This window comes from Rhinopithecus bieti, unplaced genomic scaffold, assembly GCF_001698545.2.
Source record: "Rhinopithecus bieti isolate Rb0 unplaced genomic scaffold, ASM169854v2 scaffold_8760, whole genome shotgun sequence".
In the NCBI taxonomy this organism is placed as follows: Eukaryota; Metazoa; Chordata; class Mammalia; order Primates; family Cercopithecidae; genus Rhinopithecus; species Rhinopithecus bieti.
In genome coordinates this window covers 5,335-19,291 of record NW_016806225.1, presented here as the reverse complement: position 1 = coordinate 19,291, position 13,957 = coordinate 5,335, and positions in this window count along the sequence as shown.

Here is a 13,957-nt window from a genome sequence, read left to right as displayed (position 1 = left end):
TATAATAAAAAAAAAAAAAAAAATTTTAATAAAAATAAATAAATACATAAAAGATTATTATTAAAGATTAAAAAAAAAAGAAATTCCAGAAACTTGTATTTTGCTAAAATGTTACTGGTTGGGTCTCGATGTTATCACCTCTGATAACTGCCACCTCCTCCCCACGGAGAGTTTTAAGGTGAATAGGAAATTTGCATTCATAGAGAAAAAAGTACAATGCTGGACACTAAATTAATTCTACCAAGATGTTTAATCTCTGATTTCTGTGTTGCTGTAAGCTTCATATATAGTCAACTAGCACTGAAAAGAAGGAAGAAATTGAAACGAGACAAAGGACATAACAAATTCTTTCCCTTGACTCTGAGTTTAATGCTGAACAACTATAAAAGCTATTGGTAGGACTTGGGTGTTCCCAAACATGCAGGTTCTACGACCACCAGGAGAGTAAGTGGGTTCCGTCAGAACTTAAGTTATCCCTTTCCGACTGCAATGTCTATAGTATTTCCAATAAGATATTCAGGATTCAAGGCAATGTTTTTCCAAACGGGAGCAGACAGATTTTCGAGGTGTGATCTACTTATTCCCCTTACTGAAGAAAAAAAAAGCCCGACTCTTTATATTTACCTAAATTAATAAATTGTGTTCTTGTTGACAAGGAGAATAATAGTTTTGAAGTAAATACACACACTGTGCTTTAAAAGTCCACTCTGTCTCCCTGCTTTATTTTTTACACAATACATACATTATTTCAGATATACATTCAAAAGGACATCTATGTACTGGTACTTTTAAAGAAATTATGCATTTTCTGGTGCCAGAACACTCAGATGGTCCATTTACCACTTCAGGGAACTTGCCAGTGTTTTTTAAGCAGTGAAAGTTTCATTTTCTCACTTTTTTTAAAATTCCTATTCTCTTTCATGATATTCACTAATACTATGAAATTATTCAGACATTTTAGAAGCCACTAAAAGTAGAGAAAATTTCTGTTCTCTATAGAATGTAGATCTTATATTTGTTTTTAAACCAAACAGGTGTGTCGAAAAAGGAGGCACAGGGATTTACACTTCTACAATAACACGGCCTTCAGTTCAAAGGCAGGCACACCAATGTCTAATCACTTTGACCAGTCACTTTCACATAGGAGGAAGTCAAGGTCTGTTGGTTAACTGATTCATTAGTTAGTTAATATAATAAGTTCAGCTTGCCTCCTTTCTTTGAGTTCCAAAAGTTCAATGGAAATGAGAAAAATATAAAGAATCCAGAGACTCTTAGATAGTAGGAACACAATTATCCCATAAAAAATGTAGAATGCCATCTTTTGTAAAAATTCTTTGCAAAGTAGTTGAAGATGCTTTTTCAGAACCCCAGATACTCTCTCAAGTTCATATTATAAAATGTTTAACAAGGCTTCATCAAGAACTTATATAAAATATAAAATCTGGGAAATACCATTCTGGACATAGGCCCTGGCAAAGATTTCATGATGAAGCAAGCAATTGCAACAAAAACGAAAATTGACAAATGGGACCTAATTGAACTAAAGCACTTCTGCACAGCAAAATAAACTATCAACACAGTAAACAGACAACCTGCAGAATGGGAGAAAATGTTTACAAACTATGTATCCAAAAGAGGTATAGTATCCAGAATCTATGAAGAATTTCAGCAAACCAACAAACAAAAAGCAAGCAATCCCATTTAAAAAATGGTCAATGATCGTGAACAGACATTTCTCAAAAGAAGACATACACACAGCCAATGAGCATGTGGAAAAAAGGTCTACATAACTAATCATTAAAGAAATGCAAATCAAGACCACAATGAGATATTGTCTCACACCAATCAGAATGGCCATTGTTAAAAAGTCAAAAAGCAACAGGTGCTGGCAAGGTTGAGGAGAAAAAGGAACACTTACTCACTGCTGGTGGGAATGTAAATTAGTTCAGCCAATGTTGAAGGGAGTTTGGAGATTTTTCAAAGAACTGAAAACAGAACTACCATTCAACCCAACAATCCCATTACTGGGTATATACCTAAAGAAATAGAAATCATTCCAACATAAACATATCTGCACGCATATGTTCACTGTGGCACTACTCACAATAGCAAAGACGTGGAATCAACCTAAATGTCTATCAGTGGTGGACTGGATAAAGAAAATGTGGCATATATACACCATGAAATACCACACAGCCATTAAAAAGAATGAGATCATGTTCTTTGTGATAGCATGGATGGAACTGAAGGCCGTTATCCTAAGTGAATTAACACATGAACAGAAAACCAAATACCACATGTTCTCACTTATGGGAGTTAAACATTGAATACACATGGATATGAAGAGAACAATAGACACTTGAGAGTGGAAGGTGGGAGGAGGATGAGAATTGAAAAACCACCTATCGAGTACTATGCTTATTACCTGGGTGATGAAATCATCTGTACATCAAATCCCCAAAACACACAATTTACCCATGTAACTAACAAATCTGCACGTGTACCCCCAACCCAAAATAAAAGTTAGAAAGAAATAACAAAAATGAAATATATATGTGTGATTGATTCATGTCTACTTATGAATGTATCCACACCCAGATTTCTAGAAATACATATACAACACAACAGTTCCAAAAGATTACAGGAAAACAGGAAGATATTTAGGCTTCAGAAAACAAGATTTAATAAACATCTATTTGGCAACTATTGTTTTTCAGTCATAGTCTGGCTAGTAAGGACACTACACTGAGTAAGTCAGACATAATACCTGCCTTCATAGAGCAAGAAGCAGATAATGAAAAGTATGAAGAGAGTAACAGGGATGAGAAGGGCTAAAAATGCGCCAGGGACAAGATAGGAAAGGCAGAACAACTTTTCTTGTTTCCAATAACATTACGTTTCATAAAAATGATAGCAAGAATTATAATCATAAATTAGAAATTCATTATAAAAGTAGTTGAGATCTCAAAAGTGGTTGGTGCTTTAAAAAGTGGTAAAATGGAAGCTAAGATTTACCTTACTGCATAATCCTTGAATCCCTCATGGTCATTATTGCTGAAAAGGAAAACAAGAAAAGAACAGTAATGAGATGAAGGAATGGATGGCTAATTGCTTGAACTGATTGATTGGTTGATCTTGTCAAGGTGGAGTGAACTACACAGATGGTATGAAAAACCCTTTGAGTATCTAGTTACCAACTAAAAATAATTACCTCATCCTGGGTCAGCATTTGATTGGGTTCCAACTGGATGGCAATTTAATTATTCTAAGTCTCATCATACAACATCCTGCCAACAAATACTCAGAGATCATCTCTAGATGCTATTCATACTTATACCAAGGCTTTAATGCAAACATATTTCCCTTTTTTTCTTCTGTGGCCCTTTTACATATGCTTCTCCTTTACTAACATTTTGCTTTTTCTAGGCATATCAACTTGTGAATAAATATATGTATATATTTTGTTTCCACAGTTTTAGGAAACAGGTGGTTTTTTGTTACATTGATAAGTTCTTTAGTGATGATGTCTGAGATTTTGGTGCACCCATCACCCAAGCAGTGTATGCTATACCCAATGTGTAGTCTTTTATCCCTCACCCCACTCCCATCCTTCCCCCTAAATCCCCAGAGTCCATTATCTCATTCGTATGCCTTTGCATCCTCATAACTTAGCTGACACTTATAAGTAAGAAATACATTATTTGGTTTTCCATTCCTGGGTTACTTCACTTCAAAAAATAGTCTCCGGGGCCAGTCACCATGGCTCACACCTGTAATCCCAGCACTTTGGGAGGCCAAGGCAGGTGGATCTCCTGAGGTCAGGAGTTCGAGACCAGCCTGGCCAACATGGTGAAACTCTGCCGCTACTAAAAATACAAAAATTACCAGGCGTGATGGCATGCACCTGTAATCCCAGCTACTCGGGAGGTTGAGGCAGGAGAATCGCTTGAACCTGGGAGGCGAGGCTGCAGTGAGCCAAGATTGTGTCATTGCACTACAGCCTGGGCAACAGAGCAAGACTCTGGAGGAGGAGGAGGAGGAGGAGGAGGAAGAAGAAGAAGGAGAAGAAGTGAGAAGGAGAAGACGGAGAAGGAGAAGAAGAAATAGGAAGAAGAAGAAGAGAAAGAGAGGAAGAGGAGGAGAGGAGGAGAGAAGAAGAAGAAGGAAGGAAAAAGAGAGAGAGAAAGGAGGAGAAGGGAAGGAGAATTATGGCGATTGGGGAAGGGGAGGGAGGATGGGTAGCGAGGAAGGAAGGAAGGAAGGAAGGAAGGAAGGAAGAAGGAAGAAGAAGGTACTAACTCATCCAAAGGTGCTGCAAAGCCATTATTTCATCCTTTTTATGGTAATATTTTTTCTTTATTATGACTTTAAGTCTTAGGGACATGGCACAACATGCAGGTTTGTATACATATATATGCATGTCCATGGTGTGTGCTACGACACCCATAATAACCTCGCTTCTATCTAAGTACAATATGGGGATATAGTGCTGACCTAATGCTATCCCTCCCCCTCTGCGTCCCCTCACCCCACGACAGACCCCGTGTTGCGTTCCCCTCCTGGTGTCAGGTGTTCTCCTTGTTCAATTCTCCACCTATGATGAGAACATCAGTGTTGGTTTCTGTTCTTTGTTCAGTTTGCTGAAACGATGGTTTCCAGCTCATCCATGTCCCTGACAAAGGACATGAACTCATCCTTTTTTATGGCTGCATAGGATTCCATGGGGCAAATGAGCCACAATATCTGAATCCAGCCTATCATTGATGGACATGTGGGTTGGTTCCAAGTCTTTGCTATTGTGAATAGTGCCGCAATAAACATATGTGTACATGTGTCTTTATGGCAGCATGATTTATAATCCTTTGGGTATGGGATGGCTGGGTCAAATGGTATTCCTAGTTCTATATCCTTGAGGAATCCCCACACTGTCTTCCACAATGTTTGAAGTAGTTTACAGTCCCACCAACAGCGAAAAAGCTTTCTATTTCTCCACATCCTCTCCAGCACCCATTGTTTCCTGACTTTTTAATGACTGTATGGCAATATTTTTGGACAGAAACACCGTTACTTGGATTGTCAGGTGACTAAAGAACATTCTGTCAACAACAAAAATTAATTCATGATTAACATCAACCATAATAACATATTGTAACAAATTTCTCACAAACTGATAGCAAAAAAATACATTTATTATATTCAACAAATTCTACTCTTTGTGAAATCTGGGCAATTCAGTAGTCATTCAAAGGCCAAAGTAGGAGAAAACTCAGATAGTTCATCTAATTAAGTTTAAAAAGCATGTTCTCTAATTCTCTGCTAGAACGTCCCCCTTTCTCTTCCTTTGGCCAATACAGCCAGATTAGGCAAGCGTAGGTTTGGTCTACCATCAGTCCTGAATACAAAAAGGGGAGACAAAGCATGAAATATTTACAACTGGGAAATATTTGCATTAGTGCAAATTGAGGGGCTTAGTATAGTCACAGACTTAGGATAAGAAGCCCTTTTTTTTTTTTTTTTTTGAGATGGAGTCTCGCTCTGTTGCCCGGGCTGGAGTGCAGTGGCCGGATCTCAGCTCACTGCACGCTCCGCCTCCCGGGTTTATGCCATTCTCCTGCCTCAGCCTCCCGAGTAGCTGGGACTACAGGCGCCCGCCACCTCGCCCGGCTAGTTTTTTGTATTTTTTAGTAGAGACGGGGTTTCACTGTGTTAGCCAGGATGGTCTTGATCTCCTGACCTCATGATCCGCCCGTCTCGGCCTCCCAAAGTGCTGGGATTACAGGCTTGAGCCACCGCGCCCGGCAAGAAGTCCTCTCTTAAAAGAACTCTCAAATTTTCTCAAAACTATTCTTTCTTACTTACGACAAAGTCCACCACTTAATCATGATGTATAGCAATCTGAAGAGGTAAAGCCTAGCTATGCTGTCTAAAATAATAGCTACTAACCACATGTGGCTATAAAAGTTTAAATTAAAATTAAATTAAATTTAGAATTGTTACCCAGATACACTATCCACATTTCAAGTATTCAGTAGCCACATGTCATTAGTGACCACAGTCTCGGGCAGCACAGAAGCTCATTTCCAACATGTCAGAACATTCTACAGACAGAATTGCAGAGCCTTCCTAGAAAGTTCTTCTCTTTACTTGCAAGAGAGAAAGTGAGTCTTGAACAAATCCTGTTGGATGTAAAAAACATATTTGTTTCTGTGTAATTGTTGCCAGCCCTCAGGATACATTCCCACCCTGGAAACTACTGTGTTAATGTCAGTTATTCCCTTCTCTTTGTCTTTCATTTCAAATTTATCTGCTTGGACTGCCCAGTCCCACTTCTTTGAGTTTTACATCTCAAAAACTTTACCACTATCCTTGGGCCAGGCTCAGACCTGCCTCCCAGATTTACCTACACTTTCTATCAGATGAGCCTGGTTCTTGTTATATTTTCTCATCACAACAATACATTTTTACATTTTGAAAGTTCTTCCTATGGAACTCAGTACACACCCATCCAGAGAAAAAGGTAGAAAGCAGACTTTTCTTTAGAGAAATAGAATTAAGCCATTTCAGATCAAGTATTTTTCAGAGTTCTCTCCTCTTCATCAACTGTATCTACCCCAAATATCAAGTGAATACTTAGTCATAATATCTCAACCTAATGAGAAATAAATTGATGATTACATGAAAGTCAAACTTTTCCCTTAAGTTTCTTGACCTTGACATAAAGAAATAGAACTAAATTTCAGATTGTGTTCTTCTGGGCAAAGGTTTCTCTTATTCAAATATACCTTTTGAAGCCAGTCAAAAGGACTTGCTGATAAACGTTTCAACACCACGCTTTATTACAACAAGTTATTTCTGTTGTTTACTATGTGGTTCGACCTTGATGAAAAGCAGATCTTCACCAGTGCATTTTTGTGCAAATTCCTTACTTTTCTGTTTACAAAAGAAAGTGAGGACCTTTCAGGGCTATTTGTCACCATGCCCTAGTAGCCAACAATGCACATTGTCAACTGCTTAAGGTTTCACTTCCTAATTAACTTTCCTGGAAGCATAAGAATGGTCTGAAAACACAAAGCTCTCCCTTTAACCTTCCCTCATTCTACTCTACTCAGTCCTGGATGGATGATGAGTGTGTTGAACAATGAAGTCCTCCAGTGGGGTAGGAGTCATCCTGCACACAAAGAGAGTAATCTGAGAAAGCTTTCTGCAGAACAAATTAGTTATCTACTTCAGTTAGAACCTTTTTAAAGGATTACGACATTAAGACAGTCCCTGCCCCAAACCCACGCATGAATGTTGAAGTTATTCTCAAACATATTTACTTCCTTCGTTCCCAAAATGAGACTCATTTTCACTTAATCACTAACAATTATTTCCCAGCCCTTAGCTGAGAGATTCCAGATCACATATGCACACAAAATCCCAACGTATTTAGTAATGGAGAACTTTAAATAGAGTCATTATTAAAATAAGTGAAATTTTATTTTAAATCCTTGATTAAGCATTTGTAATAAAATGCACTCCACTAAAGAATAACTACTTGAATATCCTACAATTATTGTGCTACCGTTCCTTTTAATTGAAGGAAATTATTTTGGCAAAATTTTTAGGTTATGTTTTTTAAAAATGTAATACTGCAATCATTTTACTTTGACATAGATGCAGGGATTGTTTTGCCCATTTTATAGGAAAAGAAAATAAGGAACAGAAAAGTAAAGTCACAAACCTCACATTGCACAATCTGTCAGTAAGGAAATCAAGAGCACACTGACTCGAAATAAGGTACATGTGTTTTAAAGGAAATCTCTTATCCTAGCCATGTTAGCATACCCTACCTATCTTAGAGAAGAAACTCAGATAGTTTCCTAGGCAGTATGTTGTTATTCATCTCAGAATATTCCTAAATCTTTGCAATACTTTTTATGTTTTTATGAAAGGGAGTCTTGCCCTATCGCCCAGGCTGGAGTACAGTAGCACCATCTGGGCTCACTGCAACCTCCGCCTCCTGGGTTCAAGTGATTCTCCTGTCTCAGCCTCCCAAGTAGCTGGGATTACAGGGCCCACCACCACACCCGGCTAATTTTTGTATTTTAGTAGAGATGGGGTTTCACTACGTAGGTCAAGCTGGTCTCGAACTCCTGACCCCAAATGATCCACCCACCTCGGCCTCCCAAAGCGCTGGATTACAGGCATGAGCTACCATGCCTGGCCAATCTTTGCAATACTTTTATAGCACCTAGAAATAGTGAGAGAAGAATAACCATGATATATCTGGCATTCCTTAACGCAGGATTCTGACTTCTTTCTTATAAGACCACTCATTTTTAAAACTCTGCCTTTTCTCTAGACCACATTCAGTCAACATTATTAAGCAGATAATGTATCTCAGGATACATTTCCAAAGCCATGATATCCCCAGCTCAACTGGGCTGGCTACACAAACCACCATTGATTACATACACATTTGCTTTCCACTACTAAAATTCACTTTGCATAGAAGGTAAAAAATTCAGGTAACTTCACTAGTTCTTCCAAATACTCTCTTATATCTACCAAAGAGAAAAGTGGTGAGGGGACCTTGAATTTGGTAGATGAAAGCAGCTGGAAAACTGAAGGCAATGCATACAAATTCCAGTAGGGAGTGATTGTCACTGGGTCTTATTGCCACGTGGTCATAAGGAAAAGCCCAACTGAAGTCCAGAAGAGCTAATATCCCTCCTATGACTCAAATGTAAAAAAGAAATGCCTTAGTAAAGCTCCTGGGGACCAGTGGCTGGGATCAGCCCACAAAGCCTTTTCTGAGACAGCTCTTCTTTGGCAATTACTTATCCACTGAGTAGGAAATTTAAGGGCAAAGTTAAAACGAGTTAAGAAAACCCAGAAAGAACATTCTGATCTTGAAAGCAAATTGTCCTCTTCATTAAAGGACATTTAGAAAGGCTGGCTGTCTAAGTGCTGCCTGGTTGCTGCTCAAACATAGCAAACATTTGTACAGTGAAAGAGTCAATGACACTAATAATTTGTAATTCTTGTACAAGCAATCTGGGCACTTGCCAGGTCAGCTTAAGTTGACTGTGACCAGGTTAAAAAGAAAAAAGGACTTTCAAGGACCATCAAGAACAAACTAGCCTGCTGCATATGAGAATCTGAACAACGATTTAAGTAAACATTATCATGCAGAATAGTGGCACTGATTTCTTACTTGAGCCCTTGCCTAACTAAATATATAAGAAAACAGGAAATCCCACCTGAATCACGTGTTATTCCAACCTATACACAAGATGTAAAGAGATAACCATGTGTAAAATTGTTGTGCGGAGCCTTGAACTAACCAAGAAGCAAAGGGAAAGGAGGATGAAATAATTTAGAATCATGTGGCTGATTAAATAACTGCCAAAATAAAATTTGCTTTCCAACATTAAACTCTTCTTCCCAATGGAAGTGCAGTTTGGACTGTAAGTTTCACTCTCAGATGTTCTTTTCTGCAGATCTGAAGCAGGTGAAATACGTAATTAAACGAGAGAGAAGATCCCATGTGCTAAATCTGTGTGCAGCAAGGGGAGGAAGGCAGCCAAAAAAGAGATGCCTCTTTTCAGTGACAGTGACATATGCTCAGTGTTAAGAGACCAGGGACGGACCAGGTTGGCTAATGGGAGGAGGAATCAGAATGCAGATGAGTTAGGCATGGTGGGCAGGCCACTGGACCCTCAATTGACCTGCCAATAAGAAGGCCTTGAGAACATTTAGAGGAAGGCGGGAATCCCAAGTGCAAACATAAGGTTAAGTTTGAAGCCAATGGGGCGATCTGATCTTGTACAACATGAAGGGATCAGGCACCAACTTTCCCTAATGATTTGCTGCTGTGTCCATGAGCTTCTGTGAACCCAATTTAGAACCCATAGCTCTTGTTAAGAGAAACAAACTAATAACCAATTATCAGTTTACCTGTAGAAACAATGTTGTCCACTACCAAGTGGGAGACAGAAAAGAGGTAGAATCAAATCGTGACTTCCGAGGTCAAGTTAAAATTTCATGTGCTAGTATACACTGTTACTATACCTAACATCTTTTCCCCCCAGGAGCAACACAGATATATATCAGCTCACATAAATTAATAACCACATCCTCACATTTTACATAAAAATCATGATGGAGAAAGAAAAAGTCAAGGGTATTAGGATATGGGGTTTTGGAATTTTCAAGATACGAATATTTGCCCTTCACTATAATTTGTAACTGCTTTTATAAAAGCACTCTATGTGATGAAATGTAAACGGTGATTCTGAAATGTTGAAGAAAAACAACTGCAGGTTTTATGCAGGTAAACAATAACACAGAATTGTGTTGCTAGAGAGAGAAAGGAGGGGAGAACAAAAAGTAGACAGAACATGATAATGGCGTCAAAGGTCCAAAGAAGAAGGACAAAATATAAGCATATTATTAGTCACTGCTACTTCAGGCATTCTGCTAAAATCACTTTAGAACTATTATATTTTAAAAATCACAAACTGTAATATCCCCACTGAAAAGTTTACCCATTTTAGTATTTCTTCTTGTAACATTGATCGCCCTTTATTATATTTGCATGCTTAATGTCTCTCTTTATAGCTAGGTGCTGTGCTCTCTGAGGTCAGGTTCCTTGTTGACTTTGCTCATGATTATATTCCTGAATTCTGGCACTTTGACACTGTAAGTGCTAAATAAATAGTTTAGGGATGGGGAGGGAGGAAGGTAGGGGAAGGAAAAAAGTGAGAGAGGGAAGGAAAGAAAGAAGGAGGAGATGAAGAAATTACATGTAATTTTAAGTAATAATCAAGGTACTTAATGTCTAAATAGTATAACTTGATCTGAATAGAGTTATTTGTAAATGATTTGAGCGAGCTTCAACAATTTACATCCCCAGGGTTATGGACACATACATAAGAATTTAGATAGTAGGATGTAAAATACATTGTAAAACTTTTGAAAAATAAGAATTCACAGGGGATGCCAGCTTCCCATGAGTAAGATTTATTTATTTATGTATTTTTGACTTCTAGGTTCAGAGGGTACAGGTACAGGTTTGTTACATGGGTGAATTGCATGTCACTAAGGTTTGGTGTACAAATAATCCCATCACCCAGGTGGTGAGCATAGTAACTGATAGTTTTTAAATCCACAACTCCCTCTCACCCTCTCACCCTCCCACCTCAAGTGCCTATTGTTTCCATCTTTGTGTCCATGTGTATTAAATTTAGCTCCCACCAGCAAGTGAAAATATTCAGTATTTGTTTTTCTGTTCCTGTATTAATTTGCTTAGGAAAATGGCTTCCACTTGCACCCATGTTGCTGCAGAGGACATGATCTCATTCTTTTTAATGGCTGTGTAGTATTCCATGTTGTATATGTACCACATGTTCTTCATCCAGTCCACTGTTCAAAGGCATCTAGGTTAATTCCATGTCTTTGCTGTTGTGAATACGTGCTATGTATTCACTGTGCTACAATGAACATATGCATGCATGTATCTTCATGGTAGAATGATTTATATTCTTTTTGGTATACACCCAGTAATGGGATTGCTGGGTCTAATGGTAGTTCCGTTTTCAGTTCTTTGAAAAATCTCCAAACTGCCTTCAACAGTGGCTGACCTAATTTACATTCCTACCAGCAGTGTAGAAGTGTTCTCTTTTCTCCACAGCCTTACTAGTATCTGTTATTTTTTGACTTTGTAAAAATAGCCATTCTGACTGGTGTAAGATGATATCTCATTGTGGTTTTGATTTGCATTTCTTTAGTGATTAGTGATGTGGGGGATTTTTTCACATGCTTATTGGTTGTGTGTATGTCTTCTATTGAGAAGTGTGTCTATTCACGTCCTTTGCCCATTTTTAAATGTGGCGGGTTGTTTTTTGCTTCACGAATCATTTAAGTTCCTTATAGATTCTGTATATTAGATGTTTGTTGGATGCACAGTTTGTGAATATTAGCTCCCATTCTGCAGGTTGTCTGTTTACTGGGTTGATAGTTTCTTTTGCTGTGCAGAAGCTCTTTAGTTTATGTCCTATTTGTCAATTTTTGGTTTTGTTGCAATTGCTTTTGGGGACTTAGCCATAAATTCTATGCCAAGGCCAATGTCCAGAATAGTATTTCCTAGGTTTTCTTCTAGGGTTTTTTATAGTTTTATGTTTTACGTTGAAGTCTTTAATCTATCTTGAGTTGATTTTTGTATGTGGTAAAAGAAATGGGTCCAGTTTCAGTCTTCTAGATATGGCTAGCCAGTTATCCCAGCACCATTTATTGAATAGAGAGTCCCCTTTCCTGTTGCTGATTTTTGTCAACTTTGTCAAAGATCAAATGGCTGTAGGTGTGCAGCTTTATTTCTGTGTTCTCTGTTATGTTCCATTGGTCTCTGTGCCTGTTTTTGTACCACTATCATGCTGTTTTGGTTACCGTAGCCTTATAGTATAGTTTGAAATCAGGTAGTGCGATATCCCCTGCTTTGTTGTTGTTGTTTTGCTTAGGATTGCTTTGGCTATTTGGACTCTTTTTTGATTCCATATTAATTTTAGAATCGTTTTTTCTAATTCTGTGAAAAATGTCCTTGGCAGTGTAATAGAAATAGCATTGAATCTGTAAATTGCTTTGGGTAGTATAGCCATTTTAATAATATTGACTCTTCCTATCTATGAGCATGGAATGTTCTTCCATTTGTTTGTGTAATTTCTGATTCATTTCTGCTGTGTTTTATAAATTTTGTTGTAGATATCTTTCACTTCCTTGGTTAGCTGTATTCCCAGGCATTTTATTCTTTTTGTGGCTATTGTAAATGGGATTGTGTTCTTGATTTGCCTATCAGCTTGTACTTTATTGGTGTATACAAATGCTACTGATTTTTGTACACTGATTTGGTATCCTGAAACTTTTCTAAAGTTGTTTATCAGTTCTAGAAGATTTTTTTGGCAGAGTCTATGGGGTTTTCCAGGTATAGAATCACATTGTCTGTGAAGATAGTTTGACTTATTCTCTTCCTATTGGGATGTGTTTTATTTCTTTTTCTTGCCCACTTGCTCTAGCTAGGACTTCCAGTACTATGTTGAATAGCAGTGGTAAAAGTGGGCATCCTTATCTTGTTTCCTTTCTCAAAGAGAATACTTCCAGCTTTTGCCTATTCAGTGTGATGTTGGTTGTGGGTTTGTCATAGATGGTTCTTATTATTTTGAGGTACGTTTCTTTGATTCCTAGTTTGTTGAGAGTTTTTAACATGAAGGGACATTGAGTTCTATCAAAAGGTTTTTCTGCATCTATTGAGATGATCATGTGGTTTTTAATTGTTTATGTGGTGCATCACATTTATTGATTTGTGTATGTTGAACCCAACTTGCATCCCAGAAATAAAGCTTACTCGATCATTGTGGTAACTTTTTGATGTGCTACTGGACATGGTTAGCTAGTATTTCACTGAGGATTTTTGCATTCATGTTCATCACGGATACTGAAGCTTTCTTTTTGTTGTGTCTCTGCAAGGCTATGGTATCAGAATGATGTTGGCTTCATAGAATGAGTTAGGGAGGAGACCCCTCTCCTCTTTTTTTGGAATAATTTCCATAGAATTGGTACTAGATCTTTTTATGTCTGGTAGAATTCAGCTGTGAATCTGTTTCATCTCGAGGCTTTTTTATTTTTTTTATTGGTAGAGCTTTTCTATTACTACTTCAATGTCAGAACACATTATTGGTCTGTTCAGGATTTCAATTTCTTCCTGGTTCAATATTGGGAGGCTCTATGGTTCCAGGAAATTATCCACTTCTGCTTTGTTTTCTAGTCTGTATGCACAGAGATATTCACAATAGTCCCTACAGGTTTTTATATTTCTGTGGAGTCAGGTGGTAATGTTACCTTTGTCATTTCTGATTGTGCTTAGTTGGATCTTTTTTTTTTTTTTTTTTTTTTTTTTTTTTTTTTTTTTTTTTTTTTTTTT